The sequence below is a fragment of the Chrysemys picta genome, chromosome 1, assembly GCF_011386835.1.
Source record: "Chrysemys picta bellii isolate R12L10 chromosome 1, ASM1138683v2, whole genome shotgun sequence".
In the NCBI taxonomy this organism is placed as follows: domain Eukaryota; kingdom Metazoa; phylum Chordata; order Testudines; family Emydidae; genus Chrysemys; species Chrysemys picta.
The window spans coordinates 42,651,781-42,668,302 of NC_088791.1; positions in this window are offsets into that span (position 1 = coordinate 42,651,781).

Here is a 16,522-nt window from a genome sequence, read left to right on the forward strand (position 1 = left end):
TAATTTTTGGAATTGCTCTTTTAAAATTTAGCAAAAGCCTTAGTTGCAGATGTATTTTCTTTCTTTTTGTTTTTAATAACATTTACCTTTTTTAAGAACAGGATTGGATTTTTGGTGTCCTAAGAGATTTGGGCATGTTGTTTGATTAGTTGGTGGCAACAGCTAATTTCCTTTGTTTTCTTTCTCAGCTCTTCCCTGGGGGAGGGGTGGGGGGGAGAGGAGTGTGAAAGGGCTTGAGGGTACCCCACAGGGAGGAATTCCCAAGTGCTGCTTCCTGGGTCCAAGGGTTTTGGGGTTTTTTGCATTTGGACGGTGACAGCATTTACCAAGCCAAGGTCAGAGAAAAGTTGTAACCTTGGGAGTTTAATACAAGCCTGGAGTGGCAAATATTAATTTTGAGAATCCTTGCGGGCCCTCACCTTCTGCACTCGGAGTGACAGAGTGGGGATTCAGCCTTGACAGCTTGATAAGAAGGGATTTAAACAGGGGTCTCTCACCTCTCAGGTGAGTGCTCTAGCCATTGGACTATTCAAAATATGCATTGGGGCGAGAGAGAGAGATATTCTATGCTCATTTTGACCTTTTCTGCTTTTCAGCATATTCACATTTATGCACTTATAAAATACTGCGATTCACCTGAAAATGGGACTACATTGTTTAGGGTGGAAAGCATTCTCATAGTATCAAAGAAAATTTTTTATGTTTCTGTGAATGTTTTAATTTTTTTTTAAACAACAAAACAAACCTAGCGGATTGCTATATGCTAAAACAATTAGCACTCTAAGGAGTTTAATGTAGCAGGTTGAGCAAAACATTTTTAGATCATTTATTAGAAGCATACATCAAAAATGTATTTTGTTAGTGTTTCAAAGCAGCATTTAGCCCAGCTATTCCAAAAATTATAAAATCAGCCTGGACTGACTCTTTTCTTGGACCCTTTTCTGCTGCATAATCAGACCTTGAAACTTGGCCAAACTCCACACAGTCTTCAGTGATTGATCGTATTAAGGTCCAATATTTCTTATCCATTACAAATATTGCTGTTCAATTTTATTGCAGGATGAAATCCAAAAGTCTAAATCAGGCTATATTATATGATAAATATTAAAATATTTCTGAATCCAATCCTGCGATCTTTACTCATTTAAACCTCACCAAAGTAACTGGGACAAATTCTGTTCTCATTTACATTAGGTAAATCAGGAGTACTTCCCTGGAAGTGAATGGGCCAGATTTGCCCAGGTTGGTGAGGCAAGGATTCAACATAGAGGAAAGTAGGTAGTGGTACTGGTGAAATTTTCCATCGAGCGCAGGTAGTTTTAGTTCATGGCAAGGATGTCATAGGAAGGGATTAACAGGTTCAGCAGTTACCATAGTCACTTTTCCCATTCCCTGGCCAAAGCTGGACTTCCTTGGAAAGGTGCTGTAGCTTCTTATCCTGGCAGACATTTTGGCTCATGGACCCTTGAAAATTTACATTGGCTGAAGCTGGTGAAAAGTAGATCCAGTGGACTTATTCCAGACAGATATCAATGTAACAGAACAGCGGGCCCAATTTCCTTTTTATATGCACTACTTTAAATGAGGAGTCCGTGGAAATACACTGATGTAATGTCTGTTAGCGAGGTCAGAATTAGGCCCTCAGCTGCCAGAATTGCTTGATAAACTTTAGTCACTGGATAGTGGGAGGAGAGTGTTAGTATCACAGGGGACTATTGCTTTCTGAGAACTGTTATGGAGGTTAAGTGGAGTAACCTCTTGATTGAGGGAGAATCTGAGAGGATCCAAAGTAGATGCCAAAGCCATCTTGTCCAAAGGTGATCTCAAAATTGTAGGCCTGTGCAAGCTTTGTGTTCAGTACATTTTACTCACAGCATAGGGTAATGTTTCATTCACAGCAAAGTTTGTAACTTTATGTTTACTGAGATAAGTTTCTAAAAGAACTCACCATTGTCAAATGCGCTCTTCTGCTGTTCATTATTTTCCCTCTTGGTACACGCAGTGACTGCCTCATTATGCACATGAAGGGTACGTAAGTCAAAACATGGGCAAAATCAGCATAAACAAGTTCTCCCTCTTCAATTCCTTATGTTGATGCTTATTCTGTAAACACCGAAAACTGGCAGCTTCTAAGAAGTATGATGCATAAAGTAAGCTGCCTGTAAAAGAAATTCTCATTAGAGGGTTTTCTTTATTTGCAATGGTGGCACCACAAAAGTACAAGAAATGAGAACTTGCCATGCCAACCACAACACCACCATATAGAGCACGTATATTACTTCAGTCAGATACTTATCACATCATTCTTATGGGGAGATTTTCATAGGCTTTCCTCTAACCTCAAATACCCCTTGGCTCACCATAATTTTCACCCAGTAGGCAGTGCTTCTATATCCTGGGGACATTTCCCAAAATCTGGGAATTTTTGAGTAAAATGTTTCAACTTAGGAAATTGGGAATTTTCATTCAAAACCTAAATAATCCTGGGAAATTTTCATAAAAAGTAAAATATTTGTGCTTCTTTTATATTTCCCTCAAAATGCGTTCTTCCATTGGTGAATATTTGTCACATGATTTTCATAATCGGGCTGTGCTGCTCTCCTATTGTTGGTGCTTCAAAGTACTATATCATGACGGCACAAGTGAAGTGACAAGTGCGCACATGCACTCACAACAAACCAACCTCAGCAACAGCTGGCTGGCGGGTAATGAGGAGATGGTTATCAAATTTATCTTCTAGGTAAGGTTTCTTCCAATAATTAAATATATTGCAATACTTACTGATTATGATTAGTTTCTTGATCTGTCATTAAATCTCTAAAATTTTGTATTTCGTGCTTGCAATTGCACAGAGAACGTGGACCAGAGCATTCGGCTGTTCATAAATTTGTAACAGCACCTTCCTCTAGGCAAATATTAAATATCTTTGCCTACTGTATTAGGTAATAATATATAATTGTTCCCTTCTTTGATTTAAATATAAATTGAAATATACATTATACTAATTATCGCATTCCATTATTTCAGAGATCTCTTTCCATTTTTTATCTTTCATAAAAAATGAATAAAGAGACCGGTAAGGCTGGTGAGAAGAGGAAGTAGGAGTAGACAAAGATCTGTCCACGTCGAAATGAAAACAACGAGATAGCACCCCCGACAGAATATTGAAGGCTCGGGTGAACTTCCACCAAAAGAGAAGCTATCTACTTTCAAGAAAGCCTTTCAAGACTCGTGACTTCAAGAAGGTAAATACAACGACTGGCTGCAGAAAGTAGAAAACAATTGTTTTTTAGCTTATTGCAAATGTTGTGATGTAAAAATCCAGGCAGGTACTAGTGAGTTAAATAAGCATGCTAATGGTAAAAAACATAAACAAAAGGTTGAGACAGTATCTAATACAAAGAAAATTGATGATATGTTTAATAAACAAGATTGTGAAATTAAAAAAGCACAAAAATTTGAAGAGCAGGTTAAAAAATGCAGAGATTAGAATGGCCTGTTACTTTGCTGAACACAATGTCAGTATTCAATCTGTAGAACACTTGACTGAAGTACACCCCTACCCCAATATAACGCGACCCAATGTAACATGAATTCGGATATAATGCGGTAAAGCAGCACTCAGGGGAGGGACTGCGCACTCGGGTTGATCAAATCAAGTTCGATATAACGCGGTTTCACCTATAACACGGTAAGGTTTTTTGGCTCCCAAGGACAGCGTTATATCGGGGTAGAGGTGTAGTTAAAAAATGTTTCCCTGATTCCAAAATTACTGAGGCTGTAACATTAAAGAAAGATAAATGTACTGCTATAATTAGCAATGTTTTGGTACAAACTGAGACTGAGGAACTTGTAGAAAAATTGAAAGTTAATGAATTTAGATTATTCAGGTCAATTCATGTTTGCAAATATATCTGAACTAGCTAAAAAGGTTTTCACATTACCACATTCAAATGCAGCATGTGAAAGAATTTTTTCCATGGTAACTGACATAAAAACCAAAAAAAGAAACTGTATGACAACCAAAACACTCAATTCTAGTGTAGTTATAAGATCAGCTTTGAAAGCAAAGCAAGAGAAATGTTCTAATTTTGTAATTACTATTAAGCACTTGTATTTACATTGTAAAAATATGTACAGTAAAAATGACAGTGATAAAACTAGTAAAAATATTAACGATGGTAATGATGTTCCTAGTGACGAGTCAGAAAATGGATAAAACTCAGAGATTATAATAAGGAAAATTATATAAAAGAGTGTTATTTGTTCTGTTTGCTTTTTTTAATCTTATTTTATAATCATATGTTTACTTTTTATTTTTTCAAAGTAACTTTGATGTACAGTACACTGCAGGGCACATGCTGTGCTTATTAATACTTTTGTATTGTATACTTTAGTGAAATTTGTGTAAAATACATTGTTTTCTATCATTTCAATTCTACTCCTCATGTGTTAAATATTTCATTTACTGTATAAGTAACAAGTTTCAAATTGAAAAACATGTCTATACATATAAAAATTATAATACATGTAAAATATCTCAAACGAATAAGAATAATTTGGATTATAAAATATATTATATAGTTATTAAAAACACACATTACTTTCCTTTGAGATTTTGAAATAAAAAACTTTATCTGGGAATTTTTCACCAGTTTTGGGAAATTTTTAGCACTAGGTTGGGAAAAGTTGGCATCACGATATAGAAGCACTACCAGTAGGTTTTGTTCTGGGGATGTCTATGAGAACAATTCCTCTCTCCTGAGAGCAGGTCTTCTGTTTTGGAGCAACTGAGTCTTCTGCTTCATCATCAGAGGATCCAAACTCCTGCCCATAGTGACCAGGTGACTTGCTTCCTCTCACTCTCCACCAGTGTTACAAGTGGGTCCCACAGGGATGCAGCAATCTTTCCAATAGTCCCACTGAACTCTAAGTAAAAATGCAAAAGCCCTCTCTTATTTGCCCACAATTTGCTCTCAAAAGTGTATGACAAGATTGTAGAGTCCCAGAGGAAGAGCCTTCCTCTTGTCAGTTTAGATAAACTCCCATGGGAAGGAATCTTAGACAGTCTGGGATTTTACAGTCATTTAAAGCCATACATTGTGGAGAAACCACAGTGCATCCTTAAATCTGCATAAGAAACAATGTCGTTCTTAAGAAGTTGCTGGTTACCAGTAACATCAATCTGACGCCTGGGAGGCTAAGTGGAGCCATTCTCCATACACGAGCAAACCACCTGTCATACCTTCCAAAGAGTGTGGGGGGAGGACAGCCTCCTTGACCAAAGATATTCCATCCTCTCTATTCTTTTGCAGCATGCTGGGCACCTAAAAATGTCAATTATTTTTTTTTGAAAATTGAAGTATTTCGACAAGGATTATACATGGGAAGTGGTGGACTCTCCCCTTGAAACTGGATGCCTGTATGGAAGATATGCTTTAGTCAAACACATTTATGAGCGCAATGCAGGGGTTAGTGAGTGAGATTGCAACGGCCCATGTTATACAAAAGTTTAGACTAAATGATCTAATAAACTCTTGTGGCCTTAAAATCTACTAATTTATGAATGAACATCTAAGTACCAATTAGCTGATCCATCCAGCCTCCATATTTCAGTTTGTGAGGTTGATTTGTCTACAAGGAGGAGCAGTCTTGTGCCCCTCCCCTTAATATTTTATTTGGTAATACATCCATGCCCATTCTAATCAAGATTACCCAAAATGGGATTTCCCCTGCCTGCAGCTGTTACTGGCAGACTTACCACATGTGTAGAGCAGTGAAAACATCATCACCTCATGCTCAAACAACTCCACTGGTTTCCCATTCATTTCAGAGTCCATTTCAGAATTCCCTTCCATAGACCCAGGGCCGCCGAGAGTGGGTGCGGGCCCCAATGAAAAAAAATTTTCGGGCCCCCCCCAGCAAGGGTGGACCGGCTAAAAATCTTTACATGGGATTTGTATTGATGTGCAAAAAAAACCCAAATATGCCCTGCCTGGTATACAAATGAAATATGGAATAGGAAAAGAAAACATTTATTCTTAAAGAACATATAAAAAAATGTAAAGAACATTTATAAAAAACTTAAATTAAAATCACATATGCAACATAGTCGGGCCCCCTTCTGGACCACAGGGCCCCGGTAATTTGTACCGGCTTCCCCCACCTCTCGTCAGCCCTGCATAGACCTGCTTCAGCTGACCTTGCAGACTTGATTCCTCTCTTTTACCCTCTCCACCCCCTCAAATGCTTTAGTCTTTCATGCAACCTTACCAGTTTTACAAGGAAAACCTTCTACAGCTAGAACAACCTTCCTGCAACTCTCTACATCACCTCAACTCAAATTCTTAGCCAAAAAAAATAATCTTTTCCCTATATTCCTTAAATGTTCACTCTTCAAATTATTTTTCACTGTTATTACACTCAACTCAAGTGTCTTAGGATGCAGTTCACATGCAAGATTATATATAATTTAAATTACACTATATCCTGAATACTTCCAGTGCTTTCCTTAGTGCAATAGCCAGAATGAACAGAAGAAATTTAATATAATATTGTAGTGCTGCAGATAGACAAAAAGGTTAGTGACAGTGAGTCAGCAGGGGTCTAAATTTTGCAATCTGTCTAGGGCAAGTCTGGAAAAGCTGAGCTGGCTGTGAGCACAACCATTAGCAGTAGGGCTGCCACCACATTACATTCACTCTTTCTGTGTCTGGGAGGACAGGTATACTTCCTAATTCCAGGGCAGTGATAAAACAAATCTTTGTAGAAAATGAAAACCTTCATGATCTGGAGAGGTAATTTAACTGGGAAGAATCCAAGGGAATGAAAAGTACAAAGAGAATTTACTCTGAGAGGTGGAAATAGAGCTATCTAAGCAATGACCCGCTTTCATACAGGGAAACTGCTGTATAAAAAGTTTTTTAGAAATATTCAAAGAAATATATACTCACACACACACTACACTGCACACAAACTATGTTAAAAAAAACAAGTCATGCACTGAAAGATCAGGAAATGCCAGAATTAAGATTGCTTGTGAAACCTTAATTCATCCCATTGTGCTTATGCTCTATGGTAGGGTCTTTAATTATGTGATCACAAACTATTTTTTACAGGACCCCGGCCTGATTTAGTGCACAGGATAGGACTGCTGTGGGGCTCAATCAGGGATGATTAGTTGAGGAGGCTGTTTGTAGGTCCCTACCTCATTGTTGAAGAAGTTGGAAGGTGTGTAGTGAATAAGGCCATGGATTGCAGGGTGGGGGAAGGACAGTTTTGTGCAATTGAATGTGGTCCTGGAAAATAGGATTCTATCCTTTCTTTTGCTTCAGAATTCCTATGTGATGCTGGGCAAATCAATTACACCAAACTTTTCACATGAATTGTGTGTTTCTCGTTTTCTGGTGCCAACTTGAGACCCTAGGTTCTGATTTGAAGAAGTGCTAAGCACTCACAGCTGCAACTGAAGTTAGTTGGAGCTGTACTTTGAAGCTATAACAAGCTATAAAATGCTAAGAACTCTTTAAAAAAATCAGGCCCTCGGTGTCTCAAATTGAGCACTCAAATTTAGTGGCTACTATTGACCTTACTATGTCTGTGCCTCAGCTCCCCATCTGTAAAATGGGAATAATAACATCCCTCTGAGATGAGGGGGTGGTATGTAGATTAGTATCTGAATGCTTCACAAACATTAATTATAGTGATGAGCACCATAGAAAAGACTATGAAGAAAATGATAATTCTTTCTTCTGAGGCAGGGTTTCTATAGTGTGCAATAATTAGGGGAAGAAGCCACAAATTGTTCAATGAGGATAAACCAGATTATTAAATAGTTGCTCACTAAGTGAGCACCATCCATCCTGTGCACAAATAAGGCATGGCTGCTTTGGGAAAAAATAGAATGTGACCAAATAATAAAAGACTATATCATAATGCATATGCACAATGGAGCCAAGTTAAGGTTGCACAAGATATCCTTAATTCTGACATTTCCTAACATTTGAGTGCTTGATTTTGTAACCTTAATAAGATTCTTTTAACATAGTTTTTTTGTAACAGATTCCATCATGTTACATGATACTGAGATCCACATGGTTCATAAGCAGGTTTGAACCCTTTGGATCCATCCCACAGACCTCTGCTGCTTCCTCTAATGAAGTAACTAATAGCAGGGGATATAGGGGAATAGACACACATTTTTGCCAGTGAGTTTCAAATATTTGCTGACAGCAGAGGAATGGTGAGGATCAAGAATCATGGTTCCATTCCAGGCTCTGTAGAGGGAGTGTGCAGTAGTGGGCACAGACCATTCTGCCTGTACCTCCCAAGCATGGCCCCGTCTGTCCAGTACCTTACAACCTGTCCCCATCCCAATCCAGTTTCTACCCCACCCAGCTCCTCATCCTAGTCTGATTTTCAGTCTCCAGACTCTCCACACCTCTGACTCCTCATCCCAGTCCCAGTCTCCTTGTCCAACCAGTCAAAATGAGCCCTTGGGGTTCCCTCTCCAAAGCCCAGTCTTACCACCACCACTAGTCCCAGTCCTCTTAGCCAGCTAGTCCCAGTACTTCCCCACCCAATTCCTTGCCTCCCCCCCATCTCCTTGCACCCCAGCCCCTTGACAGATCAGTCTTCTCTCTCCCCTCCACCACCACCACCCCCGGTTTCCAGTCTACTTGTCCAGCTAGACCCGGTTTCCCCACTCTGCCAGCTCCTCATCCAATTTCTGTTTCTACCCCCAAAAAAACTGTCTGTCAGACCCTCCTTCCCCCATTTCCCTCACTGGAACCCAGTCTCATTCCTCTCCTCCCACAACCCAGTCACAGCTTCTCTTCCTACTATCCCCTCCGATTACAGTCTCATCAGATTCCTTGTCCCAATCTACTCCTTTCCCTTTCCCCTGGTCCAGTTTTTAGCCCCTTTGCATTCAGTTAAGGAAGCTTCCTCCTGTGTACTCCCTGGGTGCCAGCAGGGGGGCATTAATAGAACACGAGAGACAAGTTGCCGGCTCTCAGTTCCGGTGCCCGGCCTGGACTGGCCCAGAACAGACGGTAGCAGTAATTACAGCAAAAGTCTGACTCCACCCCATAGCTCTGGAGCACACTCAGTCATTCTGTGGGAAGAGTGCATTATACACACACAATTCATTCATTACAATGCACAAACTAACAATCTATAAACACCAAGTTCCAGAAAGGGTAAACATCACTTTCTTCTTGGGGGATTCATTTTTTTTTATTTAAGGTTTAAAGGAGCTACTGTTTGAGTTTTGAATTCCCAGTGCTATCATGTTAGGTGAGCTGCTCTTCCTATTTAGGGTGACCAGACAGCAAGGGTGAAAAATCAGGACAGAGTGGGGGGTAATAGGAGCCTATATAAGACAAAGCCTCAAATATCGGGACTGTCTCTATAAAATCAGGACATCTGGTCACCCTATTCCTATTACAAATGTCCAGTTTTGCCAAAAGAGTGGGGCGTGCCCCCCGAGGGGGGCGTGGAGGAATGTTCAGGGGGGCGAGTGGTGATGGTAGGTGCTGGGACTCGCCCACTCAGCCCCAGGCGACTCAGGTGACCCCTGTGCAGGAGCAGGGGGGCTCAGCGGCAATGCCAGGCAGCTTGGGCTAGACCTGCACAGTGTCCCGTTTTCCCCATTTCTAAGGTTTCATTGTGTAGTTGGTGAAGTCTCAATAATTATATTGGTGGTGACTGAATGGTTATTACGTGATTTTAATCACTGAGAGGGCAATCAATCACTGTTCCCCTGGAGCTATTATTGTGCAAAGTGCTTTTTAGTGCTCATTTTTCTTAATTTTCTTTTTTTGAGGAAGGGAAATGGATTGGATTAAGTTTTTCCACTAGTGATATAAACCGATTCCCCCGCCCCCGCCCAGTTTTATGTTTTGCTTTAGGGCTAAATTCTAGTTGTCTCTCACAACAGAGCAGAGCAATTGAGATCAGCAAGACTTCCACTATGAGTAAGGTGACTAGAACTTGGCTGTAGTTTTGTATGTGTTTGGTAAAAGCTTGGTTTTTCATGAGCAGTTTTTTTTGTTTTGTGTGGGGTAGAGCATCAGTGCTAGGTTTGCTGTGGAAGGGAGGGCTGAAAACAGCTTCAAATTTTAAAACCTAGAGAGTATCCATTGCCCATTAGGTCCCCACCCCGTTTAGCAAGGGGGCTGTGTCCCAAGAGAAGAGACAGCTCTTGTGGGCCCCCATGGAGCTCCGACTGCCCAAGAAGGCAGGAGGGAAAGCTATGAATATCCCGGCTTTCCCAACACACCGTGAAGATGGGTAGGGGTGCAGAGAAGAGAGAATGTCTCCCAACAACTTGCCCACACAGCACTTTTAGGCCCTGCACCTGGCCTTACTGCTGCACTTCCAGGCCCGTCTTTCCCTTCAGCCTGCCAATAGCCTCAGGAGGGGACAAGCTGTTTCTCCTGCAACCTGCCTGCTAGCAAGAGGAGGAGGCAGCCCATTTCTCCTGACACGACCTGCAACCTGCTTTCCTTGCAGCCAGCTTACACTGGATGCTGGACTTTGGATCAGAGACCAGACCTGCTTGCATCTGAACCCAGGGGTTTCAATCTTTAAAGACTGTCAGCACCATTTCAGAAGGGAGTGGACGGCAATCACCAAGGAAGACCTGCTTACCCATGTCAGGCTCCAGACTGATCAGTCAGAAAAGGAACCTGAGTGAGTACCCTGTATTATAGGTAGGCAGTTAGTTAGGGTTAATGTTGCACACTGTATCTGCACAAGGACTTTCATCTGCCTGGATCATTAAGACCTGAACTGCCAGTTTCCATTATAATAAAGTGTGTTTCTAACAGCATCTCCTTACAATCCTGCAACATGTCTCCATGAGCACCAGCTGGGTGGACAGGCAGAACTGAAGGGGGAGACACTTTTGGTTAGGAATACTGGGGAGTATGTGGTCACGTGACCTAGTGTGATTGCCAGCATAGCTTTTAGTAATAGAAAAGGATTGTTGATATCTCCATCATTTTAATCTTTTAATATTTGTATTGGTTATATAATTTTATTTAATCAAATGTTTATATAAAGTTCATGGTTATCGTTTTTACACTGTTTGTTTGTGTAAGTCTGAATGATTTGTGAGTTCAAGTCTGGTAGCCATGGCCTTAGTGTGGTTAATCCTATGTCTCACTGAAGGCACCGCCAAGTAGCTTTATCCTTTAGCACACCAGGAGGAGTGGGGCACCTACCAGCAGCACCGTGAAAGGAGCCCAGGCAACAGAAACTTTGTAGCCATCCAAAGATTGTGAGGTACCCCTCTCCTGCTGGCACATCATATAGGTATTAAGCCAGCACTAAAAGGCAGGTTACACCCAATTACTCATATGCATGTAATGGTACCATGAGTAGAAAGATTAGAAGACAGAACTTCACCAGGGAGCATATGCAGACTATTTTGAAGCAGTTCTCTCTGTGTGAAATCATAGGCCTGATTCTGCTCTCGCTCACACTGATAAAACTCAGGAGTAACTCTACAGAAGTCAATGGAGTAATCCTGGTGTAAGTCTGGTGTAAACAAGAGGACAGTCTGGCCCAACTAGCTCTCTCTAGTGCACTGTTACCTGTGTGGAAGTTGATTTTGTTGCCACATACTTTCTAAAACCCCAATCCTGCGAAGACTTACACAGGTGCTTAACTTTAAGCCTGAGTTCAATGGGCCCAGTCATATACTTGACATTTTGTATTTGCATAAACTTTTCCAGGAACAGGGACTAAGCTTTTCAGTCCATGAGGTCATTCAGATTCATGTGACTCACCATTGCAGTGTTGCATAGCTGGCTTGCAATACACACCCAAGCCACATAGTCTGTGCTGAACTACTGATCACTACTGTAGTTAAGTATTTCCGATATTCACTGTCATTTAAGAGTGTGTAGCATGTGCACCAGCAACCTGGTATGGAAAAAAATCCATTAAATTCAAATGATCTGCATGCATATGACTGAATCAGAATAGAGCTCTGTAGGTCAACAATGCAACAATCTATTAACTGGGTGATTGCTGCAGATTTAGGCATGGTGTTTGCATTAATTAAATCTATTTAAACTCACCATAAGGTCTTTTAAAAAAAAAAGCTTCATTAGCCAGCCATTTTCATGCATTTCATCCATCAGTATTCCTAGTGTGGCTAGGAAGCAAGTAATCATATGCCATCTGCAACTCCACAGAACATGTGACAATACTAGAAAAACGATTCTAAATGTCATAAAATATTCTTTATATATTTGGTGGATCACACCTAGTATGAAGATATGAGATACTGAATTCTGTTTATGTAAATGAATCCCCTCTTTGTTATAATTTAAATGGCATGCAATTAAGTCAGTTCTTTATAAGAAACAAAATCTGCCTTGAGACTGAAATAGATGAAAGGTCAATTTGGATTAGGTGTCTCACTGACATATAATCATTTTAACTTCATCTCTCACCATAGAGAATACTTTGACAGAGAGGCCACTGAAAAGGTCTAGTAAAGATTTTGTAGATCTTTGAAGTAATAAAGACAGTGTTGGCATGAACCAAGATTCTTGAGATTCAGTCTTTGTCAGTACTACTCTTCCTTTGTATATGATATCTGTTTTAAAACCTACCTACAGCAGAAGTTACAGTTATTGTGGTTCATTTCTTGTAGTTAATAGAATAGAAAAAATATAAAGAATTGGAATAAATGTGCAGAAAAATATTGTGTGTATGCTTTTCTTTCTGAATTAACAAAACATTCCTTTGTTGAGGATATCACATATACCAGGGTGGGCAAACTTTTTGGCCCAAGGGCCACATCTGGATATGGAAATTGTATGGCGGGCCATGAATGCTCATGAAATTGGGGGTTGGGGTGCGGGAGGGGGTGAGGGCTCTGGCTGGGGGTGCGGGCTCTGGGGTGGGGCCAGAAATGGGGAGTTCAGGGTCCGGGAGGCGGCTCTGGGCTGGGGCAGGGTGTTGAGGTATGGGGGGGAGGAGGAGGGCTGCATCTGGGGATAAGGGGTAGGTGGTGCAGGAGAGTGCTTCGGGATGGGACTGAGGGGTTCGGAGGGTGGGAGGGGGATCAGAGTTGGGGTGCAGGAGGGGGTCGGAGTGCAGGCTCCAGGCTGCGCTTACCTCAAGCAGCTCCCAGCAGCAGCGGCATGTCCCCCCTCTGGCTCCTACATGGAGGCACGGCCATACAGCTCTGTGTGCTGCCCTGTCCGCAGGCGCCACCCCCGCCCCCGCAATTCCCGGTCAATGGAAGCTGAGGGGGCAGGGCTTGGGGTGGCGGCAGTGTGCGGAACCCCTTGGCTGTCCCTATGCTTAGGAGCTGGAAGGGGGACATGCCACTGCTTTTGGGAGCCGTGTGGACTGGGGCTAGCCCTGGACCCCGCTCCCCAGTGGAAGCTTGAGGGCCAGATTAAAACATCTGGAGGGACGGATGACCCCTGACATATACTGTGCTGGCATATAGTTTTTCATTTATACTTTTACCAGCTATAACTTCAGAGTTCTTCCTGTTACTTCTCATGGATTCTTGACACTCAACTGTTCTTATTCTCCATATTAGCTCACAAAGAAATAGCATGAGAAAAAGTGCAGCAACTTAACCTGTAGAAAATTATTACTTTTCAATGCAAATCTGAATCAGTTCAAACTGTCATCATGATTAATATTTTCATCCTTCTCTTGTTCTCCTAAAGATTCCCTCTTCTCCTGTTGTCTTAGAACCAGCATTCATTTTTCTTAATGTGGCCTCATTTCTAGGTTTATTTTTACCCTTTTTACTCTCTTTACATTTCACCCTTTTGTTTTTTTCGGTCATTCTCTCGCCTCCCCTTTTCTTTTCTTACATCCCCTTTCACCTCACCCTCCTGCTCTCTGATCCCCTCTCATCTACCTTTATGATTGTATTTTCTAGCTTACTCTTCACAATCTCTTCTCAGGACTTTCAGTCCCTTTGTTTCCCACCACCATCCATCATTTAGATTTAAAATGGTATAAAATGAGTTAATATACTCCCATGATCTAAGACATACTCAAGACTAGAAATGAGCCAGAACAAGAGCCCTTTATCTAAAAGACGCCCTCTGACAAATGTTGATAATAGAGATAAAACAAAATGAAATCTGAAAGTCCAGAGCCTGACTTTTAGTTTTGAAAAATCAAACTCAGTGTTTCTATCATTGTAGATAAGGCTCAACGCTAAAGTATTTTTCTGAAGCTGTTATTCAAACACATTTTGGTGGTTTGGTTAAACTGAACCACAGATCCAACCAAGGAGGTTTTGAAAAACCAAAACAAATGTCAGGCCAGCCTCACGCACAGTGCAAGAATGTATTGTAATCTGAATTAACTAATGAAAAATTTCCTAATCCTACTTTTTAATAATGACTGGTTATAATATTTATATCAGAATGATGTATCACAGTTTTGGACGTAGCTGCAGTGCTTAATTTGTAATGAAAGAGGTTCTGGGGCTCAAGCAAGTAGGAGCTTGGGCTCAAGCAATTTTTTTACATTCGTAACTGCTGCAGCAAGTCCAGAGGTGCCGGGGCTATGAACTACCAAGCCTAGAGGTGCCGGGCCTCAGCCCTGGCAATCCCTGCCACAAATTAATCCCTTTTATGATTTACTTTTTTAATGTACTACTCTTCATTTTCTTAAACATATCTGAATATTTAAAACAAGAAACTTAGTAGTTTGCCAATTGCTCCCCAGTCTTTAAATCCATCAATTATTTCACCATAATGAAAAATGTGCCAGCATACTACAGTAAATCTAAAACTCCTTATTTATATTGATTTTTTTAAAATACCTAGTTTTGTAATAATCTATATCTGCTTGGTACCCAAAATGTGTGACGTGGGAAATCAGTTCTTGAAAACATTAATTCTGAAAAAACCTTGCTGCTAGATAGAAATGTTGTTTCATTAGAATTCAGCACAGCTACCAATCACCACAGCATACAAGAGAGAGAGAAAAAAATCCAAGAATAGCATAGGGAAGAATAGGGGACAATAAAAAAAAACTTCTATCAGTGTGCTGTGCACTTTGTACTATTGACTTTTACTTTGTCTCTATGGAATCCTCTTCCTAACAAATCCTAAGTCTAGCAAACAGCATGTGGTATGTTCTACAGCTGGATTGTCTATGGCACCCATATGTCACAACTTTGCACATCTGGCAGACAGTTATGGAGCTTATTTGCTTGCTAGTTAGCTGGAAGACAGGTTTTAACTTGAAGGGATAATCTACAGATGTTTTAGCATGAAGAGGGATGTGCTACACTTGCCATGAGCACATGTTACTCTTGCTGCCTCCCACTTCAATCTTATTCCCCAAAGTGGGGTAGATGTAAAGATTTAACTGAAAAAATCTGACATGTTCAGCACTAGCTAATGAGGGTCATTCTGACTGGAATCTTCTGGTCCTTCTGCCAGTTTCCTCCAACTGGATTGTAGATGGAGGAAAAGGCAGGAAGTGAAATGTTTTTGCCAGAAGTCCAGCCGAAACCAGTTTCTTAAATCTCACAGTATTAAAGGATTTTTCCTGACACTAGAACAACAAATCCTTGGACTATTTCCATGATGAAATAACTCCCCCATGTTCAAGGAAGATATTCTGTTTTATGAAATCATTATGTAACCGTTACAACCCCCACATCATGCATCAACAGAACAGTTTGAACCCAGAAACATTCAAGGCTGCAGCATAAATCTGCATAACTACTATTGTATGGGAATCTAGGATCATTTGAAAGAGCCTGAACCAGCAGAAGATGATAATATTGCCTCTGATTCTTTTTTAAATCATCATAGAGATTGAAGGATGAATATTAGGTCTTTAGTCCATGCCCTTCCGATGCAGAATGGTCCCCCTACAGTGTATTTTTAATGTTTTAACCAGCTTAGTTATGAATTAATTGAATGATGAGGTCTTTTCCATGCTCCTAGGCCTCACTATTAGGAAACATATCCAGACAAGTTTTCCCTCATTCTATTTCTCCCCATGCTCTTAGTTTCCAACAAAGTGGCTGTCCATGTGCATTTCCTACCAATATTGTCACTTAAACTCTAGGAAAATCCCAAGTTAAGGACTAGGGAGAGCCAGAAAACAAGAATTCTGTTTCACAAAGTCCCTGCTTGGCCTGATTCACAGCAAATACTTAAAGATGGGTCTCCCACATCCTAACTCACAAGGCTATAGACTCAGTCTCTTGTGCTCTCCCATTGGAGCTGTTCTATTTTGTATAAAAAATTAAATATTCATCAGGACAGAGAGAGACTGACTTGTCTAAAATGTGAGAAACCCAGGTTGAATTGCCTACTCTGCCTGATTCAAATTAGGTGAGTGCCTGATCATGTGAGCTAATGGCTATTCTGGGCCCTTTCTCTGGGCCATCCTGGATCTGAGTAACCTTTCCAATAAAAGTTTTGTCAAAACGGATACATTTCTGTGACCCAGTGCCCTCTTGGTGCCCTGGGACAGAAGGCACAGAGGTGTATAAGGGTTACAG